Consider the following 26227-nt stretch of genomic DNA (forward strand, 5'->3'; position numbering starts at 1 on the left):
GGATCCAATCAGTCCATTGTTTGTGGGTGGGGCTTAAGATTTTATTTTAGTTCACACCTGAAATATTAATTCCCTGAGTTTCTGCAACTTGACACAAATTTGTTTCTTCTTCCAGGCTGTGTATGTGTGCGTCTGTCTCTGTGTGTGTATATGTGTATGCTTTTAATAAATATTCCAGGTACTGCTACAAAAACTGTTTTAATATTAACTCTTCTTATCCCTAACCTTGACTGATATTGCTATACTGCTATTTGAAGACTGAAATACCAGAAGAAACCTTGATATGGGTACTAGCATGTTAGGTGCTGCCTAACATTATCATAGGACCAATTCTGCATTACATGACTAATTCAATAAACTTAATTTTCTAACACCAGTTCCTTGGAGGAGGCGTGCTTTCCTTCAGAATCGGCCTCCCAGCCAAGAAGATCTTGGATTAAAAGACAAAATATTACTTGGCAGCTGGCAGCCTTTGAATTTTCTCCAGATAAGACTTTCATTAGCCATTATGATACAAATCTGACATTTACCAAGTGATTTGAAAATATATAAAGTAGTTTCATTTCTATTACCTCACCAGATTCTTTAAAATGATATATACTTTCGTTGTTTTAAAGATGAAGAATTTGAGACTCAGAGACTTCAGGTATTTTGCCCTAAATCTCACACATGGTACGTGGTAGGTCAGGGCTGAACACCACACAGTTGTACCCTGGTGGCACTGTCTTTGAAGATGGGAGGCCATGAGTCGTGACCTCCAGAAAGCTTCTGCGAGCTCATGGGAAGCAAATGCTATACTTGACAAATTCTCACCACCCTTTCTTCTCTCCTCCAAGAAACTATGATGGATTAAAAGAAAATGGCTACAGGCAGTCCCTAGGTTACTAACGAGATCGGCTCTGTAGGTTTGCTCAAGTTGAATTTGTATTTAAGTTAGAACAGGTACATTTACTTATTACCTGTAATACTCTCCCCATGAGTTGTACGTAAACCTCATGTTTGTAACACGGGGATTGCGTGCACTGGGGACCTGGTGGCCTTTGACATGCCCATGCTTCCCCCAGTGACTCATCCACTCTCCCGGGAGCCATCAGAGCACCGGCACTGGCTCTGGCCAGGTTCAGAGCAGCACTTGTGGGGCCTTCCTTTCCTTCCAACACCAAGGACAACAGCATGTGGCAGTTTCTTCTGTCATTGGTCCCTAGGGTCCAAAATGAGTTTAAGGATTTGGGGATGGGGTTGCGGGCAGGGGAAAGGAATTAATCACACAAAAAAAATCTGTACTTTCATTTATAAACTGCATCCCTATGTTATAATTTTCCTAGGGAGCTCAGTATTAGCAGCTGAAATCTTCTTAGAATTAAATACACAGATCCTGAGATGTCTATTGACCTTGTCAGTTGGCATTAATTATTTCACTAGAGCTATAACAGAAGCTGAAAAATACTACAATATTTGACATGAAAATAGTGGCTGGAAAAGTCTTGAAAATTTCATCTGACCTGACAGAATTTGCTTGTGAGGGTTTTAGTGGAAAGGAAATATAATTACAGTTAACACCTGAAAACTGCTTATTTTTGTGCTTGTCCGACTGTGCTGATTTATGTCTAACGGTCTGGAAACTGAATTCCCTAAGAACACATCCTCTGAAAATGGATTATTAGAAACCTTTTGCCTCCCTTTGTTTAGGCTGATCAGACCCCAACTTTAGGAGAATCTCAACATTAATTTCGTGTAGGGCCCTGCTGGTCAGGCCCAATCGAGGTGAGAAGAGGCTACACACTGACATTTGCAGCTGTTTATTCACTTCCAAGACCTGCTGTCAAGGATAAGTTGTGGAACTGGACTTCATGGTACCAGACAAGGACCCAGGGCACTTTGCACACCCAGTGAAGTGTTCACTGTAAATTTAGTCCAGAAGAAAAATACTTTGAAGATATCACCACTTTAAGATAAAAAGATATAGTGTAAATTTGTATCCTATGAGAGGGAATCTGTTTAACTTATGATGGGTAATAACATTGCTGATGTTTACTTTTGCTGTAAGAATAAAAAGTAACAAAGGGAAAGAGGAGGGCAGAGCAGTTCTTTGGGGAGATACCCCCACTGCTCTCCAGAATTGCTGGCTTTTCTGTACATAAAAGTGAAACTGTTGATCTGTCATCCGCTTCTTCCTTCGTCCGCAAACATGTGGACCTCAGTTCTCGTTTGTTCTTGGCCATGTAAACATTTTATTTCTCAGGTCAATACAACTAGAAAGACAAAACGTGGTTTCTAGTGAAAACTAATTCCTTACCTTTTGTACTCTGCATTATGTGACCTCAACAAGACCTGTGAGGGATAATGGCTGCCTTTTAGGAATTTGCACGGAGGAAGGAAAAGAATGCAATATAAATAGGGAGCATACGCATGTTGAAAAATTTAAACAGCCCTTGGGCATCTGTCCTTGTTTCCTGGTGGCTCTTCAGGGGCCCCTCAGCTTGGTGTGGCCCTCCACATTGTGGCAATTTTGCCAGGCCTGGCCTTCAGCCTGCAGGACTAGAAATTAATTTTGCCACTTGCATCACAGAGGAAGACTCACATAAACAGCTCAAAGGACTGAAAGAAAAAGCTGAACATCAATATTAATTTATTTAAGAAATAAGGAACCACAAGACTCAAATTTGTAGGACGAGTGGATTTTCTGACCCTGAATGTGTCCCATTCATGATGAGGAGGCTGATGAGATGGGTGTAATCAGAGCAATGGGTGCTGACGGAGCAAAGACGATGCAGTGGCATCCAGCTGAGGTGTCCCCATACTGAGCTACACTGAGTATCTGTCTCCCGGCGGGGCTCGCCAAGACCTCGCTGATGGGACCAGAGTGCCCAGGGAGGGGTGTCTTGAGAAGGGTCAAGACTTAACACTGAGCAGAATTAGTGAAATTGGTTTGCTTTGCTTATCCTGGGGACCATCAAGTTGATAAAATATAGTTGTTGGTGGGAAAAAGAGAAATAGTTTTTATAACCATCTTTCCCAATATTCGTTCTAATGTCAGGCTGAATTGTATTCCTGACTTTACTGGAAAATCCCCTCCCATGTTGACACCTCGCTTTCTCCATCTAGAAATGAGATCCATGCACCGTTTGGCCCCATCTTTCCAGGATAGAGGTGGGCATGGTGGCTGGAAGGCTCCCAGTGGCTCAGGAGGCTGAGGCAGGAGGATTGCTTGAGGCCAGGAGTTGGGCAATAGAATGAGATCCCATCTCTAAAATTTTTTAAAATTATCCATGTGTGGTGGCACATGCCTATAGTCTCAGTGACTTAATAGCTGAGAGCGGAGGATTGCTTAAGCCCATGAGGCTCTCTAGAAACAAAACAAAACAATCCAAAAGCCAACACAAAAGTGTAGGGTAGAAAGAGAAGTTGCTTATACGTGTCACCTGGCTACTCTCAGAGAAATGGTAGAGGAGCACCCAGAACGGAAATGTGTGTGTCTCCGTCTTCAGGCAGCTGATTCTCTCTGAAGCCCAAACAAAAAAATTAAATAAATTAGTCAACAAAGGGAAGGAAGGGGACAAATCTGAGTGATGAAATAATCGCCACCAAGAAAAAGAGAAAAGCCCATGCACTTTACTCAACAGGCAAGACTGCGAGGATGTTAATGAAGTGAGTCTCTGATTTCCTATTTACCTAAACAGAAATGTAATTGTACAGTTTGCTGGCACATACACGATTTCAAGATAATAATATTCACCTAAAAGAGAAGATAGTGAGTGTTTGCTAGTGTGGATTCAAGAAGGCTGGACGTAGGGGCTCACACCTGTAATCGCAGAACCTGGGAGACCAAGGCAGGTGGATCCCTTGAGCTCAGGAGTTTGAGACCAGCCTAAGCAAAAATGAGACCCTCCTTTATACTAAACAGAAAAATTAGCCAGGCATAGTAGCAGGTGCGTGTAGTCCCAGCTATTTGAGAGGTTGAGGCAGGAATATTGCTTGAGCCCAGGACTTTGAGGTTGCTGTGAGCTATAATGCCCCAGCACTCTATCTAGGTGACAGAGTGAGACTCTGTCTCAAAAAAAAGTGGAGGATAGGGGAGGTAAATGAACACTATGTACGTGGGCAAGTAAAGCAACCGGGCAGCCTGGAGCTGCTTCCAGCAGAGCACAGCTCTCTTCACTGCCTTAGAACGACCTTGGGTCACAGCTCAAATCCTTACTCAAGAAGGGTAAACGTTAAATTGCCATTACTCTACCTCACCTAAATATGCAAAGTCTGAACTTAAAAAAATACTTTCCCTTACAAGACTAGAAATATATATATATTTTGAGACAGAGTCTTACTATGTCACCCTGGGTAGAGTGCCGTGGCATCACAACTCATGGCAACCTCAAACTCTTGGGCCCAAGCAATTCTCTTGCCTCAGCTGCCTGAGTAGCTGAGACTACAGGTGCTGGCCACAATGACTGGCTATTTTTAGAGCCGGGGTCTCACTTATGGCTCTGGTTGGTCTCAAACCTGTGAGTGCAGGCAATCCACCCGCCTTGGCCTCCCAGAGTGCTATGATTGCAGGCGTGAGCCTCCATGCCCAGCTAGAAATGTTTTAAAGAAGTACTTTGAAGGGTTATATTTCCGTTGACTAAAGAATTTACTCTGGTGAAACAGTTTATCTCCTATAGTACTGAACAAATGCAAGGGAACATTCTATTTTTCCTTGTTGTTGATCCCAAATGTCTTTGTTTTGAACTCATGTTTTGATTTTTTGGGGTCTTCTCTTCTAAGTGTATGAAATTTTAAAAATATTCTTATATGCCTTTCAATTTCATCCTCATGGAAGAAAGAGTCGCCTATTTTTTAAAAAAATCAGCTACCACACAAAATAAAAATTTGAAGGACATGCGGGTGCTAGATCTATAAAAGAGTTTGTGCATTACTGGAGGGGTTAGTTTAAAACAGGCTGCAGTGCCCAGATCAAGTCAGCACCTTCGTCTTCGGCGGGTTCTCTGTCACGTTAAAAAGCATCACAAGTAGCCACACAATGTGACATCTATGACTGAGAGAAGGATGTCTATGTTATGCGGTGGGATAGGGACCACCGACTCAAATTAGAATTTCAAAAAGGAGTCTTTTCTTAACCATGGGGCTGTCTCAGCAGCCTAAGCCTAAAGCAGACTAAGTGAGACAGCTTCCAGGGGTCTGAAGTTGGGGTTTTTCTAGTCTGAAAGTTGGCAAAGGGCCAAACAGATAGGTGAGTTTGCACACCATCCCCTGATGCCTGGGGCGCTGTGCTGTGTTGGAGGAGTGACTACCCCGGGGCCCTCCTGTGAAAGGTGAAGGCCCTCTAATAGCAGAGATGGGAGAGTTGTCCCCACTCAAGTGTCAGATGAAAATGGAAAAAATTAGTCTGCAAACCATGCAGCTCTCCACTGGGGAGGTACAGCCAGAGAGACCTGGCTTCTATGACAAATAATTATGTCCACATGTATATGTGGGTGTGCAAGGAATTCCTTCTCAGTTATGCTTGTCTACTCAGTTATGCTTGTCTAATAGTAACACTTGTCTACTATTTTTCTTTTCCTCCTCTACTCACCCTCCTTCCCTAATCTCCACCCTCTCTATATCTCTCTGCCCTACTTGTATTATTTCCATTCTCCTCAGCATGCAATGAATGGAGAGGAGAATTTAGTAACATCTAAAAGGCAAACAAAAAACACACCAAAGTCCACTCAGCGCCCGTAGCACAGTGGTTATGGCTTCAGCCACACACACCAAGGGTGGCGGGTTTAAACCCAACCCGGGGCAGCTAAAAAACAACTGCAACAACAACAACAAAAACAGCTGGGTGTTGTGGAGGCCACCTGTAGTCCCAGCTACTTGGGAAACCGAGATAAGAGACTTGCTTAATCCCAAGAGTTTGAGGTTGCTGTGAGCTGTGGTGCCAAGGCACTCTGCCCAGGGCAACATAGTGAGACCCTGTCTCAAAAAAGTATGTCCAAATGAATAACTGGTAAAAATAGATACTTTCAGTCGCTCATTTTCTTATTCCTAGATAGCATTTATGCATTGTGGAGGCTGTTTTCCTCAAATAATTTATGCGTTTAATGATTATCTAAATTTTGGAATTTGCTAGGAGTTTATTGCTAATTCTGGGGAGATTCACCACGAAGTGGTTTTCTTCATTTTGACATTGTCTTTTCTGTGTTTTTGTTTTTTCTGTGTATTTTAGGTTTGTCTTTGGAGCAAATAGGCCAAAAATAAATTGAGTGCAAATGTGCATTTCCAACAACTAGTTCAAACAGTGATAACCCGTGTAGAATCTAGGTGGTTTTGCAACAATGCAAGGAATTTGTTTTCAAACTATTAATAGTTTTGCTCTTTAAAAATTCATTTTAGTTCTCAACTTTGTCTTTTAAACAATGAGGTATCCAAGTAAGGGAGACACTTTATACAGTAATTTCTCCCCTCCTGTTGTGTTGGAAGCTGTTCCCCTGCTGTCTAGAACATTGTCTGACACCCTTAGGGGTTAATGGGCTCTTCCCTGTAACCTCTGGCCTGGGACCCAGGGTACTACATTGCAATGACTTTTCTCACTGTCAGTCTCCATTTAACTAAACTGCCTGTCTTTAATTTAGAAAACCTTTTTCGTTCCTCGCTCGCAGCTGGTGTTCAGCTAATGTGTGTTGGGTAAATGTAACAAGCTTCTGTGATGTTAGACCAATCCTCTCACGTAACAACGATACTCACTGAGATGCCCGAGGCTCATTTTGTGCCGGGCAGCTTTGGAAATGTGTTATCTTCATAGGAGCTCTATGAAGGCACCATGATAACGTTTCCATTTCAGAGGTACGGAAACAGCTCAGAGGAAGGAACTCACTTGAAGTCACACAAGGAGCAAGTGGCAGGTGCTAGGATGGGAGCTCCGGATCAAAATTCTTCTTCCAACTGTTAATTAATTAACTTTTCCAGTTTTATTGAAGTACATTAGACAAAATTGCATACATTTATGTACAGCACAATGTTTGAATACATTTACACATTGAAATGATTACCACAGTCACACCAATTAAAACATCCATCAGCTCACACAGTTACCATTTTTGTGTGTGTGTGCGTGGGGGGTGAGATTTAAGACTCTCTTAGCAAATTTTGAGTTCACAATATAGCATTATTACCATAGTCACTATGCTGTAGGTTAGATATGCAGAACTTCTTTACCCTATGTAAATAAAACTTTGTGCCCTTTAACTAGTATCTCCTCCATTTCCCCCACACCTCAGCAGCTAGCACTCTACTCTCTACTGTGAGTTCAACTTTTTAGATTCTGGGCATTATAAGTGAGATCAGGCTGTATTTGTCTTTCTGTGTCTGGCTTTTTTCACTACGTGTTCTATCCTCCAGGCTTACCCACATTGTTACAAATGACAGGATTTCCTTCTTCTAGAGGCTGGATAATATGCCACTGTAATTATATACCACCTTTTTCTTTATCCATTCATCCATTGATAGACGCTTAGATTGATTCTGTATCTGGGCTATTGTGGATAATGCAAGAGTGAGTTGTTCTCATCATTATATTGTTTTTTATTTAAGATAAACAGGAGCAAATCGGAAATACGGTCTCTAGAAACAACTGTATTTTGCCTTGTGTTTTCTGAACAGTGGGTTAATAAGAAGAGGGCTGGATAGGATGAAAACTTGTGTTTTGGTTAAGTCACTTTATCTCTCTAAGCTCAGTTTTTTTCCCCCCGTAAAGTTTGGATAATAATACTGCTTATCTCACTCAGTTTTGTGTGGATGAAGTTAGACAATGTGTGCAATGATGCCTTTTAAGACATCAGCAAAATTGAGCTTTGCCTAGATATTTTCCCTCAGAATTTAATGGGTTTATTTTTAAAATGCTGGTCTGGCACAGCTGTGGGAAAGGAACAAAAGAGTTAGACCAGTGTCTGGTCTAATATTTTAAAGAGAAACAACCATGCTTGTGCCATGGTACTCAAAATACGAAAAATTATATCTATGGATTTGTATTGCAACTTTAATTGTTTGAGTACCCCAGCAAAAGCTGGTCCTTTAAGAGACTAAAGCATCCATGACCTTCGTGAGAGGAATGGACTCAAGCCTTGGTTTTTGAGTTTCAAAGTCAAGGAGATAGTGGACAAGGAAGTCCTGGATTGTGTCCAGTGATGGGGAGAGAAAATAAGACACCAGGGATGAAATCATCCTAAGAAAACGGGAAGCCAACACTGTCTACTAACCATGCCTTTCACATTCTGTGCTCTGGTGCTTTGCGGTGTGGGGCCTTGGGGCACCTGGAGCAGATTGCATCTGCCAGAGTTAGCCAGATCCTAGAGAGTATAAATCATTGGCCCATGAGCATGCTTCTTCAATATAAACCAACTAGTCCAGTCCTCAGCCTATACCCCGAGCCACTTCTTTTTACTTATACACTGGGACATTACCCACTTCCCCTAATTACCCTAGGGTCAGGTACAGTCAACCAGGGCCAGTCCCTATATCTCAGAACCCACTGAAATTACTCAAACTAGCCAACGTTAAGTCTCTTCACCCAGCCTGCCTGTTCTTTCCTGCAGAAGCACAATAAATTCTCTTCCCTATACATCTTTCCTCTCTGTCTACCACCTGACGAACCCTGCTGCTTCCTTATGCAGCCCCCCGGGGGCATGTTGCAGCCTTCTCTTAGGAACAGTGAGTAATGAACTCCTTTTTCCAACAGCGGTGGTCTCCTGATCTGTTGGTCTTACCCTTCTTCAAAATTTTTATGAATACATTATATTTTAAGACATATTTGTCGTCTAGGCTTAAGACAGGGCCTCAGCAACCATCACAAATGTTGGCTGGTATACAGGATAGCACATAAGAGGTGATAATGATATTCTGTAACCTGCCCCAGGGCTCACTGGTTATGTTTCTGGGAACAATGTCTGCACATGTGTGTGTGAGTTAAGAGAACATAACTTGGTGCCCTGTTGTGCTTTTCCACCACCACCACCCCCCGCCCTGGAATGTGGACCAGAGGCTGTGCTCAGAGCAGGCAGGAGTGGGTCCCATGGCTCGGGCCAGCATTCATCAGCAGCACCTCCTGGCAGTGAGAAGCCATGAATGGTCTCAGGGAGGCCATTTCTCCCACTTGGGACTTCAGAGGGCCATCATTTTTGAACTAAGCTTCGGGGCGGGGAGGTTGGGCAATTTAGAGAAAGAGAGAAGGAAATGTCAGGAGAAGAGTGATGGATTTCCTTCTATTAAAGCTTGTATACTTGAGTAATTAACTAGCAAGAAGCTTCTGGGCCACATTGATACAGGCCTCACAGATCACATTACTGTTAGTTGGTAACTAGGGTGGGTATTGCGGTCATAGTAGTGATTAGTGGGAGGGGAAGACTAAGGGAAACCTGAAAAGTAGACTTGGAGCATGGAGGTCCAAGAGATGGGGTGGGTGGGCATTTGTACATGGTCACTCCTCTCTGCCCGGAGCTTCTCCATTTGCCCCTCTTCTCTGATCAGATCACAAACTGTGAAGCTGTTTCTCAGTACACACAGCCTGGGACCCTGAGATTGCTGCTAGGGCTGTTCCTCTGGTTGGGGTTCCGGGCCTCGCAGAACAATAAGCCAGGTTATGTCCTACAGCGTCCATAGTCATGATAGAGTGCTGCAAACCCAGAAAGGAATCCTTGCCCTGCTGGCCCAGCCCAGAAACATCACCATGCTGAATACTGGCTGAGAACAGCACTGAGATGCCTCTTTCCACTTGAATGTTGTAGACACGCAGTTTCTTCCTCTAATAATTGCAGGTGCTCCGCTGTAATTTGTAGAAGTCCCCACAGACTTTTTTTGCTCACAGCTCTTTTCCAATTATGAGAGAAGCCAAGTCCTTGTTTCTTTGATTTCAGACTTGGGGTTTATAATAGGGAATGATTTAAGAGGAATGATAACTTTAGAGAGAGGTAAAAACTGCAGGGTCTGGAACAGATCTCTCATCTTGATATTGGTGTGCTGGGGCTCAGTGGACAAATGCCAGAGCATCTTGTCTGAAACAAGATGATGCAAATGGCAGAGGAACCATGACCCAAACCTCCGGTGGCTCAATCCAGTACTTAAGGGAGTGATCAGTTAGATTTTGAGAAGAAGGACAAAACAACCTGGGAAAAATGCTTTGTTACTCCCTGTGTGAATCAAGGTAATCCAGAGAGACAGAACCAATGATAGACGTATAGATAGATACAGATATAATTATAGATAGATGGAGGGGATTTATTAGGAATTTGGCTTATGTGATTAGGGAGGCGTATATGTCCCATGACCAGTCATCTGGGATGAGAGTAGTGTGGCTCGGTCCAAGTCCAAGTCCTCAGAACTAGGGAAGCTAATGGTGCAACTCTCAGCCCAAAGCCAAAGGCATGAGAACTCAAGTGGCCATTGTCACTAAGTCCTGGAATCCAAAGGGTGGGAGCCTGGAGCTGACAAGGGAGGAAGATGCACCCAGCTCTAGCAGATACAGCAGTCCATTTTCCTTTTTTCTGTTTTTGACCTCTGTGGGCTGCTCTCAGAAGCTTGGATGGTGCCTTTTTACACAGAGGGCAGATCAACTCAGGATTACCTGCCAATCTCCTCTGGAAACACCCTCATAGACCCATCCCAAAATAATGCTTTTCTGGTTTCTAGGTATTCCTTAATTCAGTCAAGTGGACACCTGGAATTAACCATCACACTTCCTTATTTTTATGTTTTACTAATAATTCATTTATGTAAATGAATTATCTCTTTAGGAGAGACCATCAAAGCCATGAAATCTCTTTCTCCCAAAGTTGGTGGCACAGAAAGTGACGAAGGTTGGTGCTGTAATGCAGATGAAATACAGCCTGTGGACATGTGGACCTTTGTAGTGTGATGCAAACTGCAGGTGTGGTTCTCTCTTGAAACAGGGAAGCCCTGAGCGGGAGAGAGGCAACAGTGATCTGGGCCCCCTCCCCACATTCTGTGAGATATGAGTAAATGGCTTCATGCTTTGGTTGCCATTTGGGGACACTCATGGAAGCATCATCATAGCTCTTCCTCCTAAGACTAATCTATTAACAGCGGCTCTTCCCACCCTCCTACCCACTGGCAGAGAAAGGGAGGGTGGACCAGAGGCAGGAAGGACCTCACATCGGAGGGTTATTCAGGGGTTACTAGAGCTTCCAGAATGCTGGGCCTCAGGATCTTCATTTACAGAATGAGTGCTTTGCACCAGGCAGTCCATTCCACCTGCAAACATCATTCCCTTTACCTGTTTATTTTTAAAATAATGTGTGGCCCTTTCAAAAAAGTCGCAAATAATACAATGTATACAAAAATCCCTTTACGTGTTTTAAGGTGTGACAGTGCAGATACAGAGTATGAGTGGTGTGGCCTTATTTCTCCATTTGGCTCTGGCAACCCCCATTTGTACCTCTTGTCTGTGTGTCATTATTAATAACACGCCTTTTGCTCTCAAAATTCCCCAGTCACACAAACACGGATAGCCCTGGGTCTGGAGCTATGCTATGACTGGCTGGCAAGAGTCTCACTTCTAATTGCTGAAGTCATGGGTGGACAGAGCTTCAGTTAAACTGGGAGAAAGAGACTGAATCCACAGATTGGTGTGTCAAGCCTCCCAAGACCAGGAATCCTACATGACATCCCCCAAACCCTACGTGAATATCAGACATTCTGAGATGAGTGAATACCCAGCTTTAACTCTTCTGTAAGGAAGAAGAAGGAAGTACTGAGGAGTCAATGACTCTTCTAAGACTTCTTGAGATCAAAAGTGTGGCTGATTTGGAGGGAATAAAAATGACAGAGAAAGCCAAACACATACACACAATTCATTTCCTTGAATCCATGTCCCTCTCCAGTGGTCACTTTATTTCATTCTGTCCTTCATCATTGGGCTTTGGTGAAAGAGAATCCTGGCTTTCTTGTTTCCTCCTCTCCCACTCCTGTCAACCTTCCGTGCCCACTCCTTGCTGCCCCACAATCATTAATGAAGCATTCAGGTCCCTGTCTGCTGACCTTCCTGCCTTATGGGATGCTGAATGCTGACTTCTTGAAGTCTCCCCCTTCCTACCTGACCAGTGCTGCTTCTCAGACTCCTCTGCCCAATCCTCAGTGGTTGGTGGGATCCCCTTCTTCGGTTCTCATCTTATTCAACTCTTCTCTCTGCAGCTCTTGCCCACAGTGATTCAACTATTACCTACAATGTAGTGAATTCAATCTCTGTCTCCAAATCTTTCCCATAAAGTTTAGACTTACATACTGACTTCCTTTGGGGCACATTCCTACAGTTTTCCCACACACACACTCATGAGATCACCAACTGCCCCAACCTTTTCTCAAGTCCATCCTGACTCCTATATGCAGGATCTCGCCAGTCATACTGCCTACTACCCCATTCTTAAGCCAGAACCATAGAAACCATTGATTTCATGTTCCTTTCACTTCGCCATCCAGTCAACAGATGCAGTCATATTACACTCCTGACCAACATCATGCTTATCTCTTCTTCTTCATCCCATCCCACCATTCAAGCTTCCATTACTTCCCACCTGGAATACTGTGTGGGCAACCCCATTGACCCTCATGCCTCCAGCTGTGTTGTCCATCAGTGCAAACTCAGTCTACTGAGACAGCAGAGCTATCTTCTGAAACCCCAAGTCTAATCACTGTTGCCGCTTTGTTGGAGTTCCTTCCTTTGTGGCTGTGTTTTTCCTGAACTCTTGGGGTGATGTTGGAGAAGGCATGGATCAGTCTGGCCATGCAGGAGAAATGGCAAATAAAAGCCCAGCTCCCATGCCGCGCCCCACGCCCCACACCTGCCCGGACTTCTGTATGAGCGGCACCGCAACCTGCAACCCATGACCTGTGCACGCCGGGCCTCCGCATGCCCTGACCAGGAACTCTGGGAGCCACGCAACCCTGCGCCCTCCCTCTTGTACCCTCCCTGCCACCACACTGGCTCGCTCGTCTGGCCAGGGACTCTGGTAGCCGTGTGCCCTCTGGAGCCCTCCCTGCTTCTGCACAGAGCCCTTCTGGCCAGAGACTGCTGGAGCCTTGGGCCCTGTGTGCCAAAGTCACTGGGTGCCAGGCACTCCCAGAACCATGTGCACCACTCCCCGCCCTGTTGCTGGATCTGGGTGTGTCACACTCCAAAGCTTCATCCACAACCAGAACTCCATGGCTGGGGAAGCCCCAGAGGAGCTACACAGGGTCACTCCCTACAAAGATCCAGCAACAATAGAGTGATCCTGCTGGGGTCTAATCTTGGAGAGACACCTCCCCAAATCTGAGGATGGCCAGAGGCAATGGTGAAAAACAATCATGAGGCAAAATCAATGGAAATACTCTGGCAATATGAATAATCAGAGTAGATCAACTCTCCAAAGGAACAATGGGGCAGACATAGCCCAAGATCCCATGTACAAATAGCTGAGATATCAGAAATCAAATTCAGAATCTGGATAGCAAATAACATTGAATAAGAATTCCAAGCAGTAACCCAAAATATGTCTCAAGAATTCAATGAATTCAAAGACCAAATGACCAAAGATTTTGACACATTGAGACAAGAAGTTGCAGCCCTCAAAGATCTGAGGAACATAGTAGAATCCCTCAGTAACAGAATGGAGTAGGCAGAAGAAAGGATTTCTGACATTGAAGACAAAGCTTTTGAACACTCCCAAACTCTCAAAGAGGAAGAGAAATGGAGAGCAAAAACAGATGACTCTCTCAGAGAGCTCTGGGATAATTTGAAGAAAACAAATATTCATCTTATAGGGATCCCCAAAAGTGATGAAGTGGCTTCACAAGGCACAGAGTCTCTTCTCCATGAGATTATGAAAGAGAACTTTCCAGACATGCCATGAAATTCTGAAATTCAGATAGCAGACAGTTTCAGAACTCCAGCGTGACTCAACCTTAATAAGCATCTCCCAGACACATCATAATCAATTGCACTAAAGTTAATATGAAGGAGAAAATTCTGAAAGCAGCCAGATGTAAGAAAACCATTACCTACAAGTTGGGAAGGACTATTACCCAACCCATTCTACGAAGCAAACATCACCTTGATACCTATACCAGGGAAAGACCCAACAAGAAAAGAAAATTATAGACCAATACCACTAATGAATATTGACGCAAAAATACTCAATAAGATCCTAACAAACAGAATTCAATAACATATCAAAAAAATTATGCACCATGACCAAGTGGGATTTATCCCAGGGTCTCAAGGCTGGCTCAACATACGTAAATCTATAAATGTAATTCAGCACATAAACAAACTAAAAAAATAAAGACCGTATGATTCTCTCGATTGATGCAGAAAAAGCTTTTGATAATATCCAGCATCCCTTCATGATCAGAACACTTAAGAAAATTGGTATAGAAGGGACATTTCTTAAACTAATAGAGGCCATCTACAGCAAATCCACAGCCAATATCGTATTGAATGAAGTTAAATTGAAATCATTTCCACTTAGATCAGGAACCAGGCAAGGTTGCCCATAGTCTCCATTGCTCTTTCACATTGTAATGGAAGTTTTAGCCATTGCAATTAGGGAAGAAAAGGTGATCAAGAGTATCCACATAGGGTCAGAAAAGATCAAACTTTCACTCTTTGGAGATGACATGATCATATATCTGGAAAACACTAGGGATTCTACTACAAAACTTTTAGAAGTGATCAAGGAATACAGCAATGTCTCAGGCTACTACATCAATACCCATAAATCTGTAGCCTTTATATATACCAACAATAGCCAAGCCGAAAAAACAGTCAAGGACTCTATTCCTTTCACAGTATTGCCAAAGAAGATGAAATATTTGGGAGTTTATCTAACAAAGGACGTGAAAGATCTCTATACAGAGAACTATGAAACTTTAAGAAAAGAAATAGCTGAAGATGTTAACAATGGAAAAACATACCATGCTCATGGCTGGGAAGAATCAACATCATTAAAATGTCTATACTACACAAAGCAATATATAATTTTAATTCAATTCCTATTAAAGCTCCATTGTCATATTTTAAAGATCTTGAAAAAGTAATACTTCATTTTATATGGAATAAGAAAAAACCTCGAATAGCCAAAACATTACTCAGAAATAAAAACAAAGCTGGAGGAATCACGCTACCAGACCTGAGACTCTACTATAAATTGATAGTGATCAAAATAGCATGGTACTGGCACAAAAACAGAGAAGTAGATGTCTGGAACAGAATAGAGAACCAAAAGATGACTCCAGCTACTTACTGTTATTTTATCTATGACAAGCCAATTAAAAACATTCAGTGGGGAAAAGATTTCCTATTTAACAAATGGTGCTTGGTGAACTGGCTGGTGATCTGTAAAATACTGAAACTGGACCCACACCTTTCACCATTAACTAAGATAGACTCTCACTGGATTAAAGATTTAAACTTAAGACATGAAACTATAAAAATACTAGAAGAAAGTGCAGGGAAAACTCTTGAAGAAATTGGTCTGGGCGAATATTTTATGAGGAGGACCCCCTAGGCAATTGAAGCAGCTTCAAAAATACACTATTGGGACCTGATCAAACTAAAAAGCTTCGGCACAGTCAAGAACATAGTAAGTAAAGCAAGCAGACAGCCCTCAGAATAGGAGAAAATATTTGCAGGTTATACCTCTGATAAAGGTTTAGTAACCAGAATCCACAGAGAACTCAAACATATTAGCAAGAAAAGAATAAGTGATCCCATCTCAGGGTGGGCAATGGACTTGAAGAGAAACTTCTCTAAAGAAGACAGATGCATGATCTACTAACACATGAAAAAAAGCTCATCATCCTTAATCATCAGATAAATGAAAATCAAAACTGCTTTGAGATATCACCTAACCCCAGTAAGAGTAGCCCACATAACAAAATCCCAAAGCCAGAGATGTTGATGTGGATGTGGAGAAAAGGGCACACTTCTACACTGCTGGTGGGAATGCACACTAATATGTTCTTTTTGGAAGGATGTTTGGAGAATACTTAGAGATCTAAAAAATAGACCTGCCATTTGATCCTATAATTCCTTTACTAGTTATATATCCAGAATACCAAAAATCACAATATAACAAAAACATCTGTACCAGAATGTTTATTGCAGCCCAATTCATAATTGCTAAGTCATAGAAGAAGCCCAAGTGCCCACTGACCCACGAATGGACTAGCAAATTGTGGTACATGTATACCATGGAATATTATGCAGCCTCAAAGAAAGATGGAGACTTTACCTCTTTCATGTTTACATGGATGGAGCTGGAACATATTCTTCTTAGCAAAGTATCTCAAGAATGGAAGAAAAGGTATCCAATGTACTCAGCAGCCGTACTATGAAGCTAAATTATAGCTTTCATATGAAGGCTATAACCCAACTATAGCACAAGAATATGGGCAAAGGGCGAAGGGAGGGGAAAGGAGGGGGGAGGTTAGTGTGGAGGGAGGGTACTGGGTGGAGCCACATCTACGGTGCATTTTAGAATGAGTACAGGTGAAACCTACTAAATGCAGAATACAAATGTCTACATACAATAACTAAGAAAATGCCTTGAAGGCTATGTTGAACAGTTTGATGAGAATATTTCAGATTGTGTATGAAACCAGCACATTGTACCCCTTGATTGCACTAATGTACACAGCTATGATTTAACCAAAAAACAAACAAACAAACAAAAAGCCCAGCTCCCATCACAGGCTGAGCACCTTTAGATTTTTATCTGCCTATTTGGACTCACCCTTTCAGGTGAGCAAACACCAAGGTTCTTTTACAACTTGGAAGGGTCCCAAGAAAGAGTTCCTGGGGTTCCAATTAATTGAAGCACGTGGTGGCTCAAGAATCTTGTTTGAAGATGTGACTCATTTGTGTCCCCAGACTTAGGACACCAGAGAACTATAACAGTGACTAACCTAGAAACCAAAAACAAGAGACAACCTGGGCCATAGGAGCTGGGATCCAGGCTTCCAGGCTCAGGATGGGCCACCCAAATTGCAGGCTTGTGTATCCCTCTATACTTCTGGACGCTATTATGTCTCTGCAGAATATGCTTCAAAGATTACTTCAATATTAAAGCAAAATTCCTAAGACTAACATATAAGGTTGTATTTGGCCTAGCTCCCCCTTCCTTGCTAGTGTGGCATCTGTGCCCCTTTCTCGAGTCATCACAAATCATTTCCAAATTGGTCAGTCTTTCCTCTTGCTCCTTGTTTGCTTTGCTAGAAAATTCTTGCCCATCCCATGGCCCCTTTGCCTCCCATTGCTCTTCCAAGGCTCAGCTTGGGTGTCTTCACTCAGACAATGATTGATGGTGCCTTTCTGCGATCCTGCAATGCTGTGTACTAAGGTTTGTTTGGGAATTTATTCTACTGTACAGTAATTGTAAGGTCTCTATATCAACAGGCCATAGGCTCCATAGGGGAAGAAGGTTAATCTCAAATTCCTACCTGTGTAACCTAAAACAATGGTGGGCATGTAGTGAGTACTTTGTAAAAGTTTTTGAATGAATGAATGAGTAAATGAATGAAGCACCATGGTAAAAATAGGAAGATGGTAAAGTCTTAGTATATAAGGAAGAACCACACAGTTTTTATGTTCCATTTTCCCACGTTCCCCCATGTTTGAAGAAAAGAACAGGAGCCAGTGGTTAGAAACCATCACTTCACATACACATTTCCTGTAGAAAGTCCTAGGACATGCAGGACAATGTCAGTGTAGCAGAAACTACGTTTTTATCCCCTAAAAATCATTCTCTTCAATAGTAGTTACACTGTAGCCCAGTTTGTGACAAGACTCCATTTCTAGGTCTCCTTTGCAAAATGAGTTGTAGCATGTGACCAGTTTTCATCAATGGATTGTGAGTAGAAGTGATGTGTGACATCTCTGGACCAAGGATTCTAAGCAGTGTGATTCACCCTTAATTACTCTTCCTCTTTGCCCTAACCAGATGCAGTAAGTGCCAAGGCCCTTGGGGACCGTGGAACAATGAGATAGTAGGAGCCGTCTGCCAACCAGAGCATTTGCCTTGACCCATTATGGGAGCAAGAAACAAGCTTTGGTTGTATTAGCAACATGATACATTATGTGGTCTATTAGTTATAGAAGCTTGAGCTATTCTGTGTACATAACATATTAATTGACACAAAGCAGTCAGTGGCGGTGAAATGGTGGCAGAGATCAGACTGATGGCTGCTACGGGGATAGTTTGGGTGAGATGGTTGAACCCATGGAGGAGAACCAGGTGATGCTGATGCTGAGGTGTTGGCGGGTGACAGGGACACACGGACTCAGGAAGGGGGTCCGTGAAGGGGGACAGGAAGAGGAGGGGCAAAGGGGACGGCTGTGCCGTGTTGGGTTTGAACTGGTGAGGTTGAAGCGTCAGTGGAACGTTCATATGGACAGCTCTGGTGTACAGGTGGATGTTTCCATGGAGAGGTCTGGAAATGGTGATGTGGGAACAGAGTCTAAACAGGGAGGAAACAACAACGGCACCCGGGAGACTGTGAGCGTGAGAAGTAGACCAAAGGCTGACTACAAAGGAAAAGCAGTATTTTAAGGACGGAATTGTGAAATACCTAGAAGTAAACCTGACAAGGCTATGTAAAAAAAGAAAAAAAAAAAACCCCATAAAATTTACTGTAAGACATAAAACTCTTAAACACATGGAGAAATTTACCATTGTTTGTGAATCAAGGTATTAAGATTGCAAAGAGGTCAATTTCCCCCAAATTAATTTATAAAATAAGTGCAAACACCACAAAAATTATAACAAGATTTTAAAAATCGATTTTGGTAAAGTCATTCTAAATCCATGTGAAATAGTAAGCATGTAGGTCTAGCCAAGACCATTTTGAAAAAGATGAACCCAGCAGTGTGGATGTGGGAGTACTGTGGGAGCACAGCCTACCAGGTCAGAAGTGTCACAAAGCGAGAGGAACTAAGAGCATGGCATAGCACGTAGGCACCAGACGTACATAAGCACATCTATGGGACTGAGCACTGGGAAAATGTTCTATTCATGTGAAAACATTCTGTATGATCACTACCTCGAACCATTCATAATACCAAATTTCAGGTGTTTTCAGACCTAAAGCATTGTAGGAAAAAACAGGGGAATAAGCTGCTAACCTTAGTGGGGGAATGTTCGTCTTAGCCAGGCCACAAATGCAAAAGCCATAAAGGGAAAAAAAAAAATCATCATTTTGAGTACATTAAATTAAAAAAACCTTAATGGCCAAAACCATAACAGTTAAAAGACCCTGACAAGGAGAAACATTTGCAATGCCCACCACAAAGGATACATGTCAAGATGGAGATTGTATTAAACATGGTTAAAGATCAGAAGAAAAATCCACAAAGCATAAATGAACAAAGGTTAAAACAGACAATTCAAAAAACAGAAATTACAAATGGCTTAAAAGCAAGTGGAAAGCAGCTCACTAAGTGGCATGAGGAGAAATGGAAGCAATGGATGAGATTTTGAAACTATCAGTAAGGCAAATGATAGCAAATTTCATAATATTTCACATTGGTGTGTATTCATAAACTGCAGTAAACTTGTATATCTATTCGAAGACCATTTTGCTACTTCTATTATAAAGCCAGTACCTACCCTAGAGAAACACAGTGTGTGAAAGACACAAACATACCCAGTTCAGTCAGCTTTGTTTACAATCACAAATCTCGGAAGTATCTTACGTGTTCATCCCGTGAAAATGCCTAACAACGGAACATCGGTGCCACGTAGAGGTAACAAAAACACATCTTGGTTTATATTACTTGGCATTAAATGATCTTCAACGAAAAAAGTGATCTAGAAAAAAAATTGTACGGTATAATTCCATTTAGGAAAACAGAACCCAAACACTATATATTCCAACAGAAATACATATTTTCCCTGCGAATGTGAAAGCAGAGGAAATGTCTGGAAGGACACATGGAAAGCAGTGCGTATCCCTAGGGAGGGGACAGGGCACCAGAGTGGTTTGCGAAGGAGAACTTCATCCCTGTCTGCACTGCTCAATTTGGGTGCTTATACAAGAGCTGTCTGGAGAGTATCCAGCTATGTAGTGTGAAAATAGTATTAACAATGGCTGGCTGCTTTCTTGGACAATCATCGTATAAATGCATTAATTGTATAATTTCACATTGATGATGTACCATGTGGACAGAGAAAAGGCAGCCCATGAAGGTGTCTGAGAAGGAGGGGAATGGAAAGGAGTGGGGACAGGCAGTGCTGAAGGAGAGCTTCAAGGGGAAGGGAGTTGGCAGGGGCTGGCAGTGGGAGGGACCATGCAGCAACTGTCCACGATCTTTATGGAAGTTTCACCGTGCAGGTGTGGGAGTGAGTGGCTGAGGAGGAAACCTCATTTTGCTAAGGGGCCAGAGGTGAAGCAGGTACAGGAAAGTGAGGTTACCAGCTAGAATAAGGTCCCAGGTGAACCCAGGGGCCTGGTAGACTAGCAAGGAGGGGCAACCTCCTCTGACAAGAAAGTGAAGCATGGAAGGCCAGGCTCCGTAGAGATTAGATTTTTAGGGGTACAGGGTGGAATGTTCATGAAGTAAATCCAGGCAAGATTTTCTACCAAGAAAGTGTACAATAGAGGAGATGGTATTTGAATATTTAGATGAAGATTGAGTATTAAGACTTGTCAAATAGTTCAGCCTAAAGCTACCTCCTTACACATTTTAAGTTTGGCGTAAAGATTTCTCTGTGCATAGTGAACTGCAGCCTTCTTGCAGGTGTCATCAGCTACTTTTTCTTAGCTATGAGTGAGTCTTGGCCAATCAAAGGCAGCACCAGCTATTCAAACTGTGTTCAAACATGGCAAACGCCAAGCTGTAACTGATCTAGCTGTTCAGCTACCTCACTTCCATTTTCTGTCATTTTCCTTTTTCTATCCATAAATTCTCTCTGACCCTGGGAGAGTACAGAGTTCCTCTGAATCTTGGGGGTAGGGGGATGCACAAATCTTCGTTGTTTTTTGCTCAGTTAAACTCTGTTACATTTAATTTGTCTAAAGCTTTTCTTACAACTGGCTCATTGCTTCACATGTATAAAAAAGTATATAAATGAGGATCTTCAACCTCCTCATTTGTGAATTAGCAGTGATTCAAGTTCATCAAATTATCGACCTTAGGCAGGAGAGTAAAGCACTAAGGATGCAAAGACGTATAAAATATTGCTGCAGTATTTTCTAACTATAAAAGCAATGCAGAACTAACAGAGACCATTTATAATATAGACACTACAGTGGGAAAAATGGAAATCATCCAAAAATAGCACTCAAAACAAAAACAAAAATAAAACACTGATATTTTCTCCCGTTATTTTTTATACACACGTATTTCTTGCTAAAGTAATATGACATTGAGTTGGATTGGTAGCGGGAGTGGAGAGCGGACCCCAGAGGCCCTGAGCAACCCCACCGCCGCCTCCGGCCTAGTTACCATCACACGCCGGGAGCAGCCGCCCCAGTCACTGTCACCGTCACCGTCACCGCAGCCGGAGCAGCGAGGCAGAGACCCCGCAGCCGCCCCCGTCACCGTCACCTTCACCGCAGCCCGGAGCAGTGAGGTTGAGACCCGCAGCCACCGGCTGACCCCGTCATTAGCTGGGCCTGGCACCAAGCTCGGCACCACGGGCAGCGCGCAGGGAGGGGTGGCCCCGGCGGCCTCACAAGGGCGTGCCTGCGTAGGGGACAAGAAGGTCATCAGAACAAAGGTTTTGGGAACAGTAAAATGGTTCAATGTGAGAAAAGGATATGGTTTCACCAACAGGAATGACACCAAGGAGGATGTATTTGTACACCAGACTGCCATAAAGAAGAATAACCCCAGGAAGCGCCTTCGCAGTGTGGGAGATGGAGAGACGGTGGAGTTGGATGTTGTTGAAGGAGAAAAGGGTGCGGAGGCAGCAAACCTTACAGGCCCTGGTGGGATTCCAGTTCAAGGCAGTAAATAGGCAGCAGACCATAACCATTACAGGCGCTACCCACGGCACAGGGGTCCTCCACGCATTACCAGCAGAATTACTAGAATAGCAAGAGTGGGGAAGAGAAGGAGGGATCGGAGAGCGCTCCTGAAGGCCAGACCCAGGGGTGGACAGCACTCCTGAAGGCCAGGCCCAACAACTCGGCCCTACCGCAGGCGCAGGTTCCCACCTTACTACACGCAGAGACCCTATGGGTGCTGACCACAGTATTCCAACCCTCCTGTGCAGGAAGAAGTGAGGGAGGGTGCTGACAACCAGGGCGCAGGAGAACCAGGTAGACCAGTAAGACAGAACATGTATTGGGGTTATAGACCAGGATTCTGTAGGGGCCTCCTCGCCAAAGACAGCCCAGAGAGGATCGCAGTGAAGAGGATAAAGAGAATCCAGGAGATGAGACACAAGGTCAGCAGCTGCCTCAACGTCCGCACCTTCACAACTTCAACTACGGATGCAGACGCCCAGAAAGCCCTAAACCACAAGATGGCAAAGAGACAAAAGCAGCCCATCCACCAGCTGAGAATTTGTCCGCTCCAGAGGCTGAGCAGGGTGGGGCTGAGTAAAGCCGCTCACCATCTCTACCATCATCCGATTTAGTCATCCAACAAGAAGAAACAAATGTGAAATTCCAGCCATAAGAAATGAGCAAAAGATTGGAGCTGAAGACCTTAAGTGCTTGCTTTTTGCCCGTTGACCAGATAACTAGAACTATCTGCATTATCTATGCAGCATGGGGTTTTTATTATTTTTACCTGAAGAAGTCTTTTTTGGTAGTAACAAACGTGTTTTTTTAAAAAGCCTGGTTTTTCTCAATAACGCCTTTAAAGGTTTTTAAATTGTTTCATATCTGGTCAAGTTGAGATTTTTAAGAACTTCATTTTTAATTTGTAATAAAAGTTTACAACTTGATTTTTTCAAAAAAGTCAACAAACTGCAAGCACTTGTTAATAAAGGTCTTAATGAAAAAAAGTAATATGACATTATACTTAGAAATTTTTATCCTCATTTTCACTCCATGTTGCTATTTTTAGAAATGTCATTTTAATTCCTCCATCTTTATGCATCATATAAATATGTCATAATTCATTTACTACGCATTAAAGATAATATTTACTTAAATTTGACAATTAGGAACTTGTGCTGTACTAGGGAATTAGGGAACTGAGGGAGAGAATACGTGGGCTGGTCAACCTGTGATCGGAGTCACTGCTTCATCAACTAACAGGGACCTGAAGGTTAAGGGAAAAAAAGTTACTAAATACACATTCAGAAGGAACCTGCCAGTGAACACAGGGGGGAAAACATGAATATAGCAACTGTGTATCTATGTGGAGGTAAATCTAACGGCCATATATATTTAGGGAGAAATCACACTAACAACAAAAGTTTGTCTGTTTAGCAACCCAAGATGATTTTCCAAGTGACTCCTACTTAACTGTTTCTACCATTTCAGAGTTAAGCGTGATATGTTTCTGAAAGCCAGGCTCTCCTGCAGCCACTGTGAAGCAGGCAAGGTGTTACTGCCCCCCGTCTGTTGTCTTTGAATGTGCTTGGTATTTTCTGACGACAGACCCTGTTTGAGGTTCCAATAAAGAGAAGGCAAGAAAATGCTCTCGTGATACTTGTCAAATGGTCAGCCCTTGGGCCACTGGACCTCTTTTGGGTCTTACGTGAAGATGGAGAAAAATGTCCTCTTCCTGTCTCCATGCCAAGCTTTTTGTTGTATAGACCCCAAGACATCACTTCTTATGCTTGGAGCCTTATATAATCTATACGTAATAGATGAGAACAGTTCCATTTATCTTATATATTACTTGTATTCTAATTATGTCAGAATTAAAAAAAAATAATCTCCATGTAAACAGATCACCTACCTCTGTGGCTCATCCCTTTAACTATAGTTGCTGAAACTCAGCCAAAGGGAATTTCAGTTATCTTCATTCTTCTTTCCCCTCTGACACCTACCCTTCACTAAACTCTTCCTTCTTCCTCATTTGGAAACAAAACTGTTAGGTTGGCCAAGCTAACCCCATCTTAGATCTGAAAGAACGGTCTGTGAGACTCTGTTACAGGCAGACCTAACAGGGAGATGTGCCACAGGGTCATCACCTCCTTGCACCAGTGACAAACCGTGAGAAATGTGCCTACACCATAAGCCTCTGACACCCTAAGAAGAGCTGGCTGGGGAGTCCCAGTAATGAGCTGTATGTCCTTGGTGCCCTGATAAAGACTTGTCTGCAAAGCCTGCTGCTCTTCAGCCCACCATGGAAAGAACTGCCTCGCCCCCTAACGCTGCTGACATCTTTTTAGATTTCAGTCCACTTGTATCCCAAGCATAAAATAAACTTCCTGGGGTGTTTGTTACATTTGGTCTGCTGTGTTTTGATCCAATACCTCGTTTTACCTATCAAAATCCCCTTGCAAATGAGTGGATGCCACTGCAGAGACCAGCAATGGCAGGGGAGGGGGAGCTGAGCCTACACTGCCCTGAAGTGAGTGTGTGTAGAGGTGTTTCTTCTCAGTTGCAGGTTAAAGCAATAAAGACTTTTTTTCTTCTTAGTTTTTAGAGGTCCCCTTAGAGTGCTGGGGGACTGGAGATTAAAGCAATCAAGACCTTCTTTTGTTCTTAATTTTTAGCAGTTGGTCAGGATGGTAGATTTCCTAGATAGCCCTTTCATTACATAATTACATTTTCCTGTCAGGGTAAAGACAACCATACTTTAACCAAGGCAAGTGCATGCTGCATTAGTAGAGGTTAAAGACCTACACACCTTTGAATTGTCATACGGTGTCACAATTAAGCTGTGGGCAAATGGTCCAGTTTCTCTTTAATACTAACATAGTAGGAAATTCAAGAAAGCTAGCTAGTGTAATTCTTACAAAAGTTTTGATCAACTTGAAATAGAAATAAGAAGCCAGAGGGTAAATAGGTGCAATTTTTACCAGACTGAAAGATCCAGCAAGCAAATATTGAGTGTATTGATCTTGTCGTTTTGGTTGAAAGTGCCAAGTTTCATTCTCGATGGAAGACTGTAATTTAGGAGCTGGCAGCCTGATTAAGTGAGCCAGTGCAAATCTAATGACTTACGTCTAAGATCCCATGGTGTGCTCTGACTTTTGAAAATTTCAATATTCTTTAGGCCCAGAGGATAAGGAAACTTCATTGATTCTTCAAATGGTGGTACATTAAAACATTACCAGCAATCAAGATGGAGTTCATTAGAGGAAAATGGAAGTGATGACATCCTTGGGGGGGCATTTTTGTTCTCAGAATTTCTCATCTTCCTTCTTTTACTCCCCACAGCCATGAATTTGATATTTCAGGGAGAAAAATGAGACAAGTGGCTGGAGCCATCTCGTATTGGTCTTTTGTGATAGATTGTGACGATAGTGGGTATAAAGCGGCACTGGAAACAACCATTTAGCAGAAAACTGGTCTATACTAAGCATTCAATAAATCTGATTTCCATATTTAGGATTTAAAAACGTATGAAATAAGCAATTGTTCGTATATCTCATCATTATTTCTAGAGGTTACAAAAGCATCCCTTACAGATCAAAGGGGATTTCATTTCTGAAATCAGGATCACCCACGAGCCTGTGGTCTCATTTGAGAGTGCAAGGTGCCATTGCAGAGAGAAGAAAATGGTCAAGTTCAGATGCAAAGGAAAGAATGTCTGAAGATCTCTGTTGTAAGAAGGTCTCTCACCAGGCCAGGACTCTCAGTGGATCTATGTGCGATTTGCCTATTTTCAGTATAGCTTGTAAACTCTGGAGGAATAGAAACCAATATAGAGGAGAATTAGGGAAGGATCACTTGTTAAAGACTAACTGAAAAGTAATCAGTGAGATGGGTAGTTTGGGCCTGGAGCTGCTGCCTGGAGGACACAGCCTCTGCCTCCGGCCACACCTGCAGTGATGGTAATGAACTGGGTCCTCCTCCCACAGACTCATGTACATTCATTTGAAAGTGGCAGTGGAGGAAAAGGGTCGGTTCCACTCTCCCTCTTCCTCTGCTCTGTGCCTGTGTTGCCTTCAGAACAGCTCAGCAAGGTGCTGAAGTGGGGGGCAGAAAGGGAGTGAGTCTGTTCCCATGGAGACAGGACTTTTCCTGCACATGCCAGGTGGCTTTTTTTCGGCCACTGCATGGCACCAGGATTCCAGCCCCTGAGGGTGGCAGCTCACTCCCCTTTACTGTGAGCAGATAAGCAGCAGAT

General features: G+C 42.9%; 1 pseudogene; it reads left to right on the forward strand.

The window, feature by feature from the left end:
• Positions 1-21383: 21383 nt before the first annotated feature.
• LOC128596356 (Y-box-binding protein 1-like) lies at positions 21384-22573 on the forward strand (annotated as a pseudogene).
• The last annotated feature ends 3654 nt before the right edge of the window (positions 22574-26227 follow it).

This window comes from Nycticebus coucang, chromosome 10 (genome assembly GCF_027406575.1).
Source record: "Nycticebus coucang isolate mNycCou1 chromosome 10, mNycCou1.pri, whole genome shotgun sequence".
NCBI classification, from domain to species: domain Eukaryota; kingdom Metazoa; phylum Chordata; class Mammalia; order Primates; family Lorisidae; genus Nycticebus; species Nycticebus coucang.